Source organism: Mesoplodon densirostris, chromosome 12 (assembly GCF_025265405.1).
Source record: "Mesoplodon densirostris isolate mMesDen1 chromosome 12, mMesDen1 primary haplotype, whole genome shotgun sequence".
NCBI lineage: Eukaryota > Metazoa > Chordata > Mammalia > Artiodactyla > Ziphiidae > Mesoplodon > Mesoplodon densirostris.
In genome coordinates this window covers 52,668,114-52,681,757 of record NC_082672.1, presented here as the reverse complement: position 1 = coordinate 52,681,757, position 13,644 = coordinate 52,668,114, and the positions used below count along the sequence as shown (strand labels likewise).

The window sequence follows — 13,644 nt, the reverse complement described above, 5'->3', positions numbered from 1 at the left end:
ATCAACTCAGAGAGTTCATTTTAAGAAGGGAAGATGCTTAAAGTCTCCTTTTCTTTTGACTAGATGGGCATGCATCTGACAATTCCAAAGGTATAAAAGGATATTTGGTTAAAAAGTCCACTGTCCTCCAGTCACTGGATTACACTCTTGGAGGCAACCTCGTCGGTTTTCCTGAGTCCTCCCGCAGACACTCTGCCAGAGGTCTGCAAAGTGTGCCATGAATGCAGTACGCTGCCTGCACAGACTGCACGTCTCTCCCCAACTCCAGCACTAGTGGAGTCAAGTTGGTAGCTTGAAATTGGCACACCATGGAAAGTGACACTTTTACAAACCAGTCCTGTTCCGGGCTTTGTTTTTTTTTCTTTTTTCTTTTTTGGAGACCCAGTTTACCAGTACAGCCAAGGCCCTTTCGGGGGGTCCATGAGATCAAAACTATTTTCATAGTAAAACTGAGATGCTGTTGCCTTCTTTTCACAGGTGTACAGGAGAGTTTTCCAGAGGCTACATGATACTTTATTTTGCAAAAGATTGAATACAGAGGCAGATATGAAAATTCAGCTGTCTTCTATTAAGTCAGATATTAGAAATATTTGCAAAAATGTAAACAATACCACTTTTTTCACTTATTTTCTTTGGAAAAATATTCTTTTTCATAAAAATATTATTGACATTAACTTGTAATATATTTATTTTGGTAATTTTTCAATGAATTGGTAAATAAATATTTAAACATTTTTTCTTTTTCTGTTTTAGTTTCTACCATGGTAAATACTGACAGGAACCCATATAAACAAAAGCTATTTGGGGTTCTCAATACTTTTTAAGGGTAGAAAGGGATCTTGAGACTAAAAGGTTTAAGATTCTTGCTCCTTGCTTCTTTTGCTTAATGTATCATGGAAATTTCGGTATCACTTCTTTTTTTAGTGTAAGTTCCCCCAGAAGTAGATTTTGAGACAAGGATTTGGAGTGAGTAGTCCCTTTGGGAGGAGACAGAGAAGGGCTGAAAACCAGTAAGGGGGCCAGTTAATGGGCTTCCGATGGGAGAGTCCCTGGCTGAGGTCAGCCCTGAGGGTGCTAATGGAGGTGTCCAACAGGGGTGTGGCTGGAGCAGAGGGACACCCCAGCTCACCTGGGCAACCCCTGGAAGGCAGAAACCCAGCCGTGCCATTCCCTTCCAACTCCTGGCCACACCGCCCAGTGCTCTCTGCACACTCGACGGAGACTCAATGCAAACAACAGCCTACACTGTGGAAGATGCTGTGCCAAGAGCTCTAAGTGTAATTAACCTAACAATCCTAGGAGGTGGAAACTCTTCTTAGTCTCATTTTACAAGTGAGGAAACCGAGGCAGAGGTTTAGAGCCAAACGGGACCTCAGAAATCATCTCGTTGTACAGGTGTGAGACCCGAGGCTCAGAGAGGTTAGTAACATGCTCGAGACCATACACTGGGAGTGGCCCCCGGTCTCCCTGCCCTGTGCTTTGGTGGCTACACTCCCCACTGTGTGACGGGGAGCTGTTGGTGCCAGTGGGGTGACTGTCCTCTGTGCAGAGGGGATCGATCGACTGTATAGCTTATTTACAGGGATTGAAACCAACACAGGGTAGAGATGGGAGGACCTGGAGGATGAAGACAGAACTCTGGGAATTTCTGTTGGAGGGGAGGATGGGTAAACACTAGAAGATAACAGTAACAGGAAGAAAAGAGCAGTCAGAACCTCAAGGTTAGAAGATATTACATTAAGGTTTCTATAACAACTGTAACTCACATCTAATAAACACAGGCCACATGCCACAGCTGTGCAGAAGACCGCCAGTGCTTACAATTTTGTGATCTGGATACAAATAATATTAAATTCTGACATATATCTACAAGATTTTTTTCCTTTGGGGTAAGAAATAACATTAAAGCAAATTCTAGGGGAAAGTATTTGCTCTGGAAATAACGCTGTCAATGGGCATATCTTGATCTTCTTCATCACTTTCAGCTTATAAAGACCTATAGCCAAATCTTTCTGTCACTTAGAGCCTCAGACACTTGAAAATTATGATACGAAATGAGCAAAGGCCAGAAGGGCAAAGAACCTGGGCCAGGGGGTCTTTTACTTCCAACTGATCTTAGGTTAAACACAGGCAGGAACTCTAGGGTCAGGCTGAGGGTGGAAATCCTGGTGCAGAGGAAGCTGTCTGTAACCATCAGTCACGATTAATTACTGATAAATTCCACAAAAACCTGCAGAGAAAATGGAGGGGACAACAAACTCAATGTGAACTGGATCGAGATCACCTTTGATCACTATTGTTATTTCCAATATACAAAGTTAGAAAGTCAACTTCTACACATTTTTCTCAACACACGACTTCAAAACCTCTATTGACAGAAAGAGCTGAACATTAAATTATGTGTAAAGATTCAAAATCAATTGTTCACTACAGGGCCACTCAGTCAATAACAATGTACTTCAAAGTTCACAGGGGATATCTTGACAATGTAATTGAAAAATGCCATAAAGCAGAGGGAAGAAAACATGCCAAGATGTTAATTACCTCCAATTAGGATGATTATGGATGATTTTTCTTCTTTAGTTTCCCCTACTTTCCAAATATTCTACAGTGAGCATGCAATTCTTTGAAAATGAGACTTTTTTTAAATGAAAAAAATAAGAAGTTTAGCAATCTTTACTGCTAGACAGGTCATATTCTAAGTTATACCCATAAATAGCAACAAGCTAAGAATGTAAAATCAAATCATTTAAGTTTAAAATACTGATGCTGGGACTTCCCTGGTGGTCCAGTGGTTAAGAATCCACCTTCCAATGCAGGGGACTCAGGTTCGAGCTCTGGTCGGGGAACTAAGATCCCACATGCCACGTGGCAACTAAGCCCGCGCGCCACAACCAGAGAGCCTGCGTGGGGCGACGAAGAGCCTGTGTGCTGCAACGAAAGATCTCGCATGTTGCAGCGAAGATCCCGCGTGCTGCTAATAAGACCCGACACAGCCGAATAAATAAAATAAATTAAAAAAAAAAAAGAAAAGAAAAATAGACTGACTTTCAGGAGCTTCTTGGGATATCCAGGGAATCAGACTAGGAAGATATTTTAAAATACTGATGCCCTCAGAAACAATATATAACTGACAAACTAGTGCAGACCTTTCATTTCATAACTGTCTCTGAATTATTGCCTCTGAAGGTGTAAAAAGCTCCTCAGTATGGGGTGACGGGGAGATCAGAAAAAATTCTCAGTTCACAAGCCAAGGTGTGAACAAAAAGGTGAAAAGATCAGCTTTGAACACTAAGGAAATGCCATTTCCTGGTGGGTGTATTATAGGCCCCATCAGTGCATTGCCTGATATTTGGAATGTTTTTCAAAATAAGTCAAATTTCATTTCAAATAAGTCAAACCAAACCAGGATCAGCTTGGATTAGGGATCCAAGCTGAGCGCTAAAGCCAGGTCATGTAGAGAGTCTGTGGCTGGCTGGAGAAAACAAATGGGCTGGAGAGCAGCTTAGCAATTCTCTAGGCTGGACTTGCTGGGTTCCTGCATTCTGGATGATGGATGGTGCTTTCTGTGGGGTTCTCTCATGTCTGTGTCTGAGCACCCTGGGAGACTTCTGATCCGTACCTGGAGCCCTCCTTCCCTGATTCCTCAAAACCGTACAAAACTGGGCAAATCAGGGTCCTGCTCTAGGGCCCCTGGCTCCAGGGTGAAGCAGCAGGATGCAGTGGGGAGAGGGGAGGGGAGGTCTGGGGAGCTGAGGAGTGGCTGGGGCACAGAAAAAGGAAGGAGTGTCCTGAGGTCACCAGCTCAAAGTGCGTAATAATGAGTCACGGAGAATCTGACTGGGGGGTTGGGAGAGGATGTCTTTGTTAGGAGCTGGAGGCTAGACCCCGGTAAAGCAAGCAGGGGGCACCTGGCATGGCAAACCCTCGGCAAACCCCTCTGCCCGCACAGGATCATTGCGCTCTTTCCTAAGCGGCCCACAGGTTTCCAAAGAAAAACGTCCTCTAGTGGCGCCCACAGGGGGCTGGGAGTGAGCTGGGGTGCCTCTGCATTGAGTTCGTCTAGGAGAATCTAGCCCAGGCTAATCAGAGGCGCTGGAGGCTTGCGGCTGCCCGAGTCTCACAGGACAAGCAGCAGGCCCAGAAATGGGAAGTACTTGGGCTTCCTGAAACCTCAACATTCAAATCCCGGGCGGCTGACTCAGGATTCTGCCCTACCACATCGGAAACGTCCATGGGACTTAGGGCTCCCCCGCACGATGAGGTCAGGTCCAAAGACCTGGCCCAGCAGCTCGACCTCAGGCCGCCTTGGGGCAAATCCTCCCGACCTCCACTCCCGTTCCCAGATGTAAAGCGAGGCAAACTCGTACCACCTGAGGGTCTCCTTGAGAACGTGAGCCCCAGAGCCCCAGAATAGGAATGATCGGAGCCCGAGACCCCCGGGATGGTGGCTGTGCAGCCCTGCCACATACAAAAGGTAAAGCACGGAGAACGGGCCCAGACCATTTTAAAGGTGTTATTAATAAAATACATGCAAGAATTTGAACAGTTTAACTAAGACCTAACTAAACCTTACTTCATCTTGCCAAGCCACGTGATCTGACTTCATGAAGCCTCCCCACTGCAGGTTACACTGATTTTTAAAAATGAAACATAGAAAAGGAGGACAGCAGCTGACGTTCATGCAGTGCCGCCTCTGAGGTCTAAGTGTTTTACACGTTCACCGGTGCAGTCCTCACAACAGTCCTCCTAGTTTGCAGACAGAGAAGCAGGGGGGCGGCAGGCTGCGCCTCCCTTGGGGTGGGTGCTGCGGAGAGCAAGAAGAGGGAAAGAGGCGGGTGCACTCGGGGTGGTGGCCTCATTCCAGCCTTCCAAGAGGAGCTGGGACCGAAAGGGGGTGGACCATCCCCGCTCTGCCTTCTCCCTTCCCTGCGGAGCACACATGTGTAGGCTGGGCTCAGAGGCAGGAGCAAGTCAACAGGCCAGGTGGGCCTTCGGATCACGAAGGTACAGCTGATGTGGATGAAAATGGAATTCCCTACTAAACTTTAGGGGCAGAAAGACCTGTGTTCTATCTAATCCTGGCTTCACCTACGTTTAGCTTCTAATCCCAGGCAAGTGGCTTACCCAGTCAAGCCTTGGTGCTTTCTTCTGTAAAAGGAGCCGCACACACTACCTTTCCTTCTAGAGACTCTATGAAAACCACAAAGGAGAAACTGCCTGGCACACAGCACTCAGTAAACGTTACTTATTATAAAGCCTTTTTTTAAAAAAAGATGTTTAAAGTGCATCTTAACAGTGAACATTTTTTAAAACTCAAATAAAATGGTTTAAACCTTTTAAAAAGTCTTGTAATGTTTCTTTCAAATGAAAGAAAAAAGAAACGTTAAACTGGAAGGGGTGAAATCAAAATGCTCTCCCTAAGGACAGGAAGAATGTTCCCATGCCATCCACTCTTGCTGGGCTCCATCTCTGGGTCTGCAGGAACGGCTGGGAGCCTTGGGGATCTCAGAACCCGGCCCTCTTGGCTGTGGCATCCAGCCCATGGGACTTACAGGACATGTTTGCAATTTGTTTTTATTTTTAGACACATCTTCAAATAAAGTTTGAAAAATACCAGTCCTCACAAAACCAGGGCAATGTTCCCCTGAGTTTCCTAAAGCTGTAATTGTCGCTGCCTTCCTTATTCAGTCAGAGAACAGCCTTATCTTTCAGCGCGCAGCGAAGGACAGCCGCACAGCCCTGCCTGCCTGAGATGTGGCGAATCACCCTTCGGAGACTGCGTTTTCTGAATGTGACTAAATGTGATGTCTTCCTCAGCTAAGGGCTTCTACTTATTAAGCCCTCCCTGCCCTCACGAAGGACTGGTTACCTCCTTCGACATCAATGGGAGGAGGAGTCAGACACTGCTTTTAACTTTAACCATGGAACCCAGAAGCTGGGGTCAAGGAGAAAAGGAGGGCCAGCATATCCCAGCAGCCACCCATGTGACTGACTGGACAATGGTGACTAATTTTCCTAGGAGGTATAAGCAGAGTTTCCTCTGTACTTCCCACTTTTACAAATGTGTTGTCTTGTGACCACATGAGCTAACTGGAGTTGGGGCACAGTCGGGTGTAAGCTACCCCCCTCCACATCTCCAGCCTCCCCCCTTCAATTTACTAGCTCCATGCTCAAACCAACAGCCCCCGGCAAACAAGAAAAGACCAACACGTGATTTATTCAACTGAGCATTCAATGCCTTTACAGATACTGTGTTTCACTCGGCAGTGATAACTGATAACTGAAAATCAGACAAGAGGAGAGGAGAGGTGGCCATTAGTAGAGAACAAAAACCTAAAAGTGCTGATTTTAAATGCAGTCAGCCTTCCAAATCTGTGGGTTCGAAATCCGAGGATATGAAGGACTCGCTGTAAGGGACTTGAGCATTTGTGGATTTTGGTATCTGAAGGGGGTCCTGGATCCAATCCCCCACAAATATTGAGGGATGGCCGTACATGTGTTTCAAGTTGAATTAAAAATAGAGGAAGGGCATGTTACCAGGTGAGCTGCTGAGAAAAACTCAGCTCTAAAACAATAGTTTGTAAAAAGTCTGATCATTCAGGGACTAACATGCCAGGCATTAATGCCACTCCAAATGAAATCGCACCTCTCCTGTTTGACACACTGAAGGCTTGATGCCAGCGTGGAGAGCCCTTAGCTTGGCATGTGCGGGTCATGTGTGACAGCTCATTCCAGAAACTACAAGAGCCTGGGCTGAAATAATAATGTTGCAAGAGATACTGAAACATCAGACGGGGGAGAAGTGCCATTGTCCAATGTGAAGTGGGAAAGAAACAGCAAGAGCAAGGTGCTACTCACAAAGCACATAAAATATCCCTTTTGGGATCATGTTTTGTGTGTGTGTGTGTGTTTGTGTGTGTGTGTGTGTGACTTCAATTTCTATTTTCTTTAAATTACCATACAGTAAAATTTACTTTCTGGAGGGAGGGGGTGTACAGTTCTATGAAAGGTAACACAGGTATACATCCCTGTAGCCACCATCAAGAGGATACAGAAAAGTTCCATCACCCCAAAGACTGATTCTACAAATAATTCCCCCAAACTTGCTTTAGCCAATAATAGGTACAATGAATAACAGGAGAGGTACCATAATTTGTCATCAAAATTAAGTGCCAGGAAAAACAAAAACATTACACCCCAACCTCCCATACACTAACACCAAATTATTTTTGCTGGTTGGCTAGCAACCTTCATGTGTCTCTACATTATAAAATTTGAGGTCTTTAAAAGACAGATCCCCCAGTTTTTCACCATGGTGTCAATACAATTCATAAAAGCATGTGGTTTCTTTCCCTGTTGCTTCAGGGGCTTTCTAAACAGCTCTCCTGCTGGACTGTCCCACCTGTGGCAGGTGGGACAGTCCAGCAGGAGATTAAATTTTCACTTACTCAAACTTCTGTCAGGGTTGATTCCAGTTTTTTTCTTCCTAATTATTAGACATTCTACTCCTCTTCTGCTCATCTATGAATGCTTAGGAGCCCAGAAGTTTGGAAGAGGGTAAAGAAAATGTGTCCATGTGGTACTTTTAACAGATTATTGGGATGCTGGCCATCTTGTCTACTAGGTAGTAAGTGGTCTCTCTTCTATTACTAGTGCTTTGTACGTGGTGGGGGAAGGCAAACACATAACACTTTTCGGTTAAATCGCTTCAATAAGGACATGGCCTCTATGGTAAAACCCACGTTCAGTGGTGGAGTGTTTATGTGACAGATTTTAAAGGCTCTGGTTTTTCCATGAATTTCATTTCAAGGGCCATGCACACGCCAGCTAGACCACTAGCAGGAACAGGATGCACTGGCCCCACTTTCTTCTGGAATCCAAGAAGCTCTCCGTTCATTCAACAAAAATTTATTGAGCACCTACTAAGTTATCAGACACTGGGTTAATGGCTCGGGATGTAAAACTGTGAAGATACAAAATCTCAGCAAATCTCAGTACTGAGGGTGAAGGAAGCTGACAGGGTCCTGTACGGCGACATGAAACTGGAAATTAGGAATGGATGGTTAAAAAAACAAACAACAGCAACAACAAAACCCCAGAAAAACTGAGGCGGGGGGGCGGGTTTGGGAGTGTGGATAACAAAAGAATCTCCTTAAGTCTCTGTCCCTCTGGGACCATCCCGAGCCAGCCCCAGTCCGAGAACTCATTTCCTAGCCTCAGTTTCCCGAAGCCGCAGCTTTGGGGGTACTCGACGCGTTGCCCCGAGGCACAGGGAACAGTTAAAAAGTTATAAAAATTACTTTAAGAAGGTGAAGTTGACACCGAAGTGCTTAACCCTGTTCCGCACATCCTTGCCTGGTTGGCATTTGCGTGTAAAGTTCTTCCGGACGGGCCACCTGAGCACTCAAAAGTCCTTTACCTCTGCAAAAAACACCTTGGAAAAAAACTGTGTCGGCACGCAAGGCCCTCACGCGCGTTGCAGCACAACTCACCGGCGCGGCGAGGACCAAGCCTGCGTGGGAACTCATGTTTACGAGAAAGAGGGGGCGGTCACGAGGGGCGGCGGGCGCCTCGGCTCCGGCTCGGCGGCCGGCCGGGAAGGCCTGGCGCCTGCCGGGCGCCCGCCTCTAGCTCCCGGGCAGCGGGAACCGCGAACCGCGCCGTGGATGGCCGGGGAAAGGGCGCTGCGCCCCCTGGCGGCGGGGCCCGTCCCTGCCCGCTCCCGGCCGCCGCCGCCGCCGCCGCCGCCGCCGCGGGCCTGCCTCGCTCCATTTGCTGACTCCGGCGGCAGCGTCCCTCCGAGCGGCAGCTTCTCGGGCCTCCCGCTCCCCGCTCGGCATCTCCCTCCAGTCCCCGCCCCCTGCTCCTGCTCTGACACCCCCTTCTGCACACCGAGCCGTCCCCAGCCGCAGCCCGGCCGAACGCGAGCGCCGAGTCCACCGCGGGCTTCGCAGAGCCTTCCGGCGGCTCCGGCCGCTCCATCGCGGCGCCCGGCGGGGGTGCGGGGCCAGCGCGCGGCGCGAGTGGGGCGGCGGCGCGGACTGTTCCACTACGCGTCCCCCCCCGCCCCCGCGCGGCGCGCGTGCTCCCCGGAACGCTATGGAGCCGCCGCGTTCCGAGCGGGCACAAAGGAGCGCGCGGCACAATGGGCGCGGCGAGCCCGTGGGCACCGGGCGCCCGCTCCGGCGGCTCGGCCCTGCGCGGGGGTGGGCGCTCCTCCCGGCGAGCGCGCTCCGGGCAGCCCCCCTGCGCGTCTCCTCCCTTGCTCCCGCCCCCACCCCAGCATGGATGTTGCAGCCACTCTCCCGTACGTCTGCTCCGGAGCCGCCGCCGCCGCCACCGCGCGGCCGGCTTGAACCGCCCCGCACTTACCTGGGACACGAGTTCTGTACTTTGCAGAGCGGGCCCGCGCCGAGTTGGGGCGCCACGTGGGGGTTGGGGGGAGCGCGGGTCTGGGGAGTGGGGGCCGCGCGCGGAGGGCCAGGCCGGGGCGGCCCGGGGAGTTGCTGGGGGCAGCGGGCGGGCGCCGTGTATTTTCCCCTCTCTTTGTGTGTGTCCGTGCGCTGCGCTCTCGCGTGACGTGACGGGACTCCGTGTGTCATTTCCGCACAAGGACACAGGAGCCCCCGCTGCAGTGGAACCACAACCCCTCCGCCCCCACCCCCGGCCCGCCCCTCCCCCTCAGCGGGGCACACGCGGGACCGGCGGCGGCGCTCGGGCGTGAACGGCCGCGGCAGGGAGCTGGGGCGCGCGCTCCGGGGACCCGGGCTGCCCGGCGCGCTCATCCGGTACCGCGCGGCTCCACGTGGGCCCGCGCCCGCTGCCCGGGGCGGGGAGCGGCGGTCGCGCACCCACGGTGAGCCGAGCCAGCGCTGGCTAACAATGTACCCTGCACACCGTGTGTTCTCCCCATCGCGAGTCATTTCTCTAAAACGTGGTTTCTTAGATACGAGGAGTTTGACCTGAAAAGCCTCTTTTTCTACTTTTTTTTTTTTTTTTTTCCCTCCGCGGATCGGCGACTGTACTGGGCACCTCCCCTCGCGCCCGCGCCTCTCCAGCATTTTTGGTATCTCTGCCGTGGCCCTGGCCCCCCGGGCGAGTGTTCCCGCGCCGCGATCGGCACAAAGACATCGGGGCTCGGGGACCCGGTGGCCCCGCGGGGCCGGCATGGAGTCTGGCGGGCCGCGGGAGAGCGACCCCGGCGCTGGGAAACACTGGCTCAGGCCACTCCCCCAGCAGGGTGGCCGCCCTCTCTTGTAAGCCTGAGAGCTAAAAATCTGCCTTCTACTTGTAACCCGAAGTTTTGAGGTTTGAGGCCGCAGACCCAGAGATTCAGAAGTGCGCGCGCTCGCAGACCCACATGCCGCAGACAAACCCACGGGGTATCTGCGCCAAGCTCTTAAAATAGAAAAACACGAGTCACCAACTCAGTAAAAGCTGATTCTTTCTACTCATGACTCCCGGACTGGAGATTCCAAGTTGATAAACACGAAACCTACCGCTCGGGTATTTTCTCAAGTCTCACTGACTTGAAGGAGTGTGGGGTGTGAGGGTCAGGGAAGCCCAACCCAACAGTTAAGCCACGTTTATATTTAAGGCAAACAATGAGAATGTAAATTTTTAAAAAATCCTTTAATTTGCCGGTCGGAGAAAGTATAAAAAGAAAAATGCAAATTATCCCATCTGCTGCTCACAGCTGACTGGCTGCAAGGAAGGGCCATGTGGCCCAGCCCTGCGCGGTCAGTGAATTGGTAGAATAGATTTTAAAAGAAGGCATATGCTGGCTCCTTGCTGCCCAGGCGCGGGGAGGGTTTGAATTAACGTATAGTTTTGGATTACGTATCCTCTGCCAGACCGCTCCAACTGGGAATTTAGCAATTATGCAAGTTCTTCCCCTTCGGGTTTGAAATCAAGAGGCAAGAGGTTATCTAAGACCTTTGAGGAACTACGTGGAACGTTCTCGAACTGTATTTGGATAGCCGATTTTGAGAAGTCAGTACTAATTGCTATGCAAAATTAGCAAGCAGCCGGGAGAACCAAGCCCTGCATCCAGGGGGTGCTTTTATAAAAGAATCCATACGTGCTCAGTGTCATTCAAAACAGGATGATGAAAAGAATGGGGCCGAGATAGCAGCCCTTCAAATTCAAAAGACTTGGGTTGCCCTATCTACATTTAAAATAGGGCGGAGGGAGGAAGGGAGGAGGACCGCTTGGGGCAGAATGGTTAATTTATACATTCCCTGAAGACAGAATGGAGGCACTTCGATTTCTGCAGGGAACTTGACTTTTAACATTCGCACATTAAATAACACGTATGATATAGTACATTACTTGACTTAGTTAACAGATACAGCAGTTTTAGTCTCACCTTCAATTTAATGTGACAGTTATAATTAGAATTTAAAAAGTATAAGTTGCATTTCATTAATTCAGTTTTCTAGGGCTTCCCAGTGGAAAAGTTAGGAAGAGTTAAGAGTTAAGCTCACTTGGCATTTTTAAACCACTTTATGGTTTAAAAATTTTAAATGACCTTGTTACATTTTTACAAAAGGGACTAGATGAAATGTGTGTTAAGGGATATATCTATAGCCAATCATTCACAAAACAACTCAGGTATTGGAGGAGAAATTAAATAATAAAACAATAGATATAAAACAATGTATATAAAATAATTAGAAATTAACATTTCTTTGTTCACGTTCAAAACCAAAGTTTTTGTCAAATACAATAATTTTATTAATAAATAGCATCTAAGGCAAGCAGCGTGCTTAACTGACTTAAACTGACTTTTCAAAACATAATCTCTCAGGAAACTACAAAGTGACCTTGAGTATTACTCAAATTAATGTATCTTAATTTGCATAACTGGATCAGCATTGCTACTTAACAAAGTAAGCTGTTCCAAATAAGTTATTAACAGATAGAAATGGAAGTTATTGCAATGTGGGAAACTACCTACCTTCAAATGGTTTTGTATGTTTATATGAATTTATTTTTTTTAATAAGGAGAAAGGGAAAACAAATGCATTGGAATTGTATTCCAGTTGTATCTTGGAGCCTTTAAAAAACAATAGTTTTGAAAGTGCTATTGGATAAACGTAATGCCTTATGAAAAAGTATGAATAAACATGGAGTAAGATGGGGAGAGGAATGAGGTTTAAAAAACACAGTGCTTGCCTGACACAATCTTAAAAAGTCAGTAGGAGTGACAGCTAATGTTTCATAAGGATATGTATAAAGACCTGAAAGAAATAACCACCTGAGATTTAGAAGTCTACTTGATTGGAAATTTCTTAATTAGCAATGCATTTTTCAAGATTTCAAATTAGAGTTGCTGCAATTGATCTAATGAATTCATTTCCAATTTTACCTGAGTAAAAGGCAGCAGAGGGTAAACTGGCTACTTGGCCATATAAAGGACTCACATAAAACACTAACTGTAAAAACTCAAAAGGAAAATTACACAGCATTTAATGAAGAATGGGATATCTTTAATGTCAATATATATAATGAAGAGTGGCAGACAGACAGACATCAGGTTTCAGGTATCTTTTAGCTGTTGTTCTAAAAGTTTTGACCATCGCTAAAATGTATTTATAGTTGCCAAGACAGTATTTAGTAGGACTTTTTTCCCCCCAGTAGTTAAGTCAGAACAAGGTAACAGATTTCACTGTTACTTGTAGACATTTCCACTTTATTTCTTGCCTGCTGCATGTAAAATTTTGCCAAGCCTTCAACTTCAAACAGAAGTAGCTGGCAGATCCAGATTCCGTGAATACTCACAACGGAGAAGTAAGAGGGAAAAGGAGGAGGGGCGGAGGAGCCTGTGTTAACTTTATTCAATAGAACCTACTGAAAGCCACCTTGCTGAATAACTTGCAAAACTGACTTTTGTTTGGGAAGGTGGGCTCAGGGAGTTGAGTTTAACCCCTTGTGTGCTGGGAGGTGGCGGGGAAGCCCTACCTTTAGTGGAGTCTGGAGCAGGTAATGACACACCGTGACCCAATGTGGAAAAAAATGAGATTTTGAATGAAGAGCTGCAGAGACTTTATGCTGGGCAGTTTTCCTTATGAGTAGAAGAACTAATGAATAATTTATAGCACCTTGAGATTTTAAGCACCCAGCATAACCATTAGGATCTGATTTTAGTTGAATATCTGGCTTGCACAATAGGAGTCTGCAAAAAGAAATATTAGGGAGAGTGAAAACTGCTGCAATCCCACTCTCAATCTCAAGCCCTTGAGAAAACAAATGCCAGTCTGAACTATAGCTCATTCTGAGCCCAGAGTGCTAGCTGGAGGCGCTGCAGCCACCAGGGCCCCCGAGCCCAGAGGGCACTCAAGGGCCTGCAGTCAGGAGTTCCCCACACTGATCACACAGCCGCAGCGACAGGCAGGAAGCAGGGAGCAGAGGGAGGCTGGTTTCCCAGCCAATCAGAGCCCACTAACAAAGAAAAAAAAAAAGGAGATATAATACTGCTCTAGTAATTGGCTGGTTTTTAAGAAATTATTTCATGCTGTGGGTCAAAAGACTCTCGATGAGATGCTCTCCATACATACATATACTTTTTTTTTTTTTTTTTTTGGCGGTACGCAGGCCTCTCACTGTTGTGGCCTCTCCCGTTGCGGAGCACAGGCTCCG

General features: G+C 47.9%; 1 protein-coding gene across 1 annotated transcript in view; it reads right to left on the bottom strand.

Moving 5' to 3' along the window:
• The window catches only part of BEND3 (BEN domain containing 3), a 35,621-nt gene extending 26,026 nt beyond the window's left edge, over nt 1-9,595 (bottom strand). Inside the window, exon 1 of the mRNA XM_060115269.1 lies at nt 9,376-9,595. The gene's annotated coding sequence lies outside the window, so the exon portion shown is untranslated. The remainder of the gene's footprint in view (nt 1-9,375) is intronic.
• Nucleotides 9,596-13,644: the final 4,049 nt, after the last annotated feature.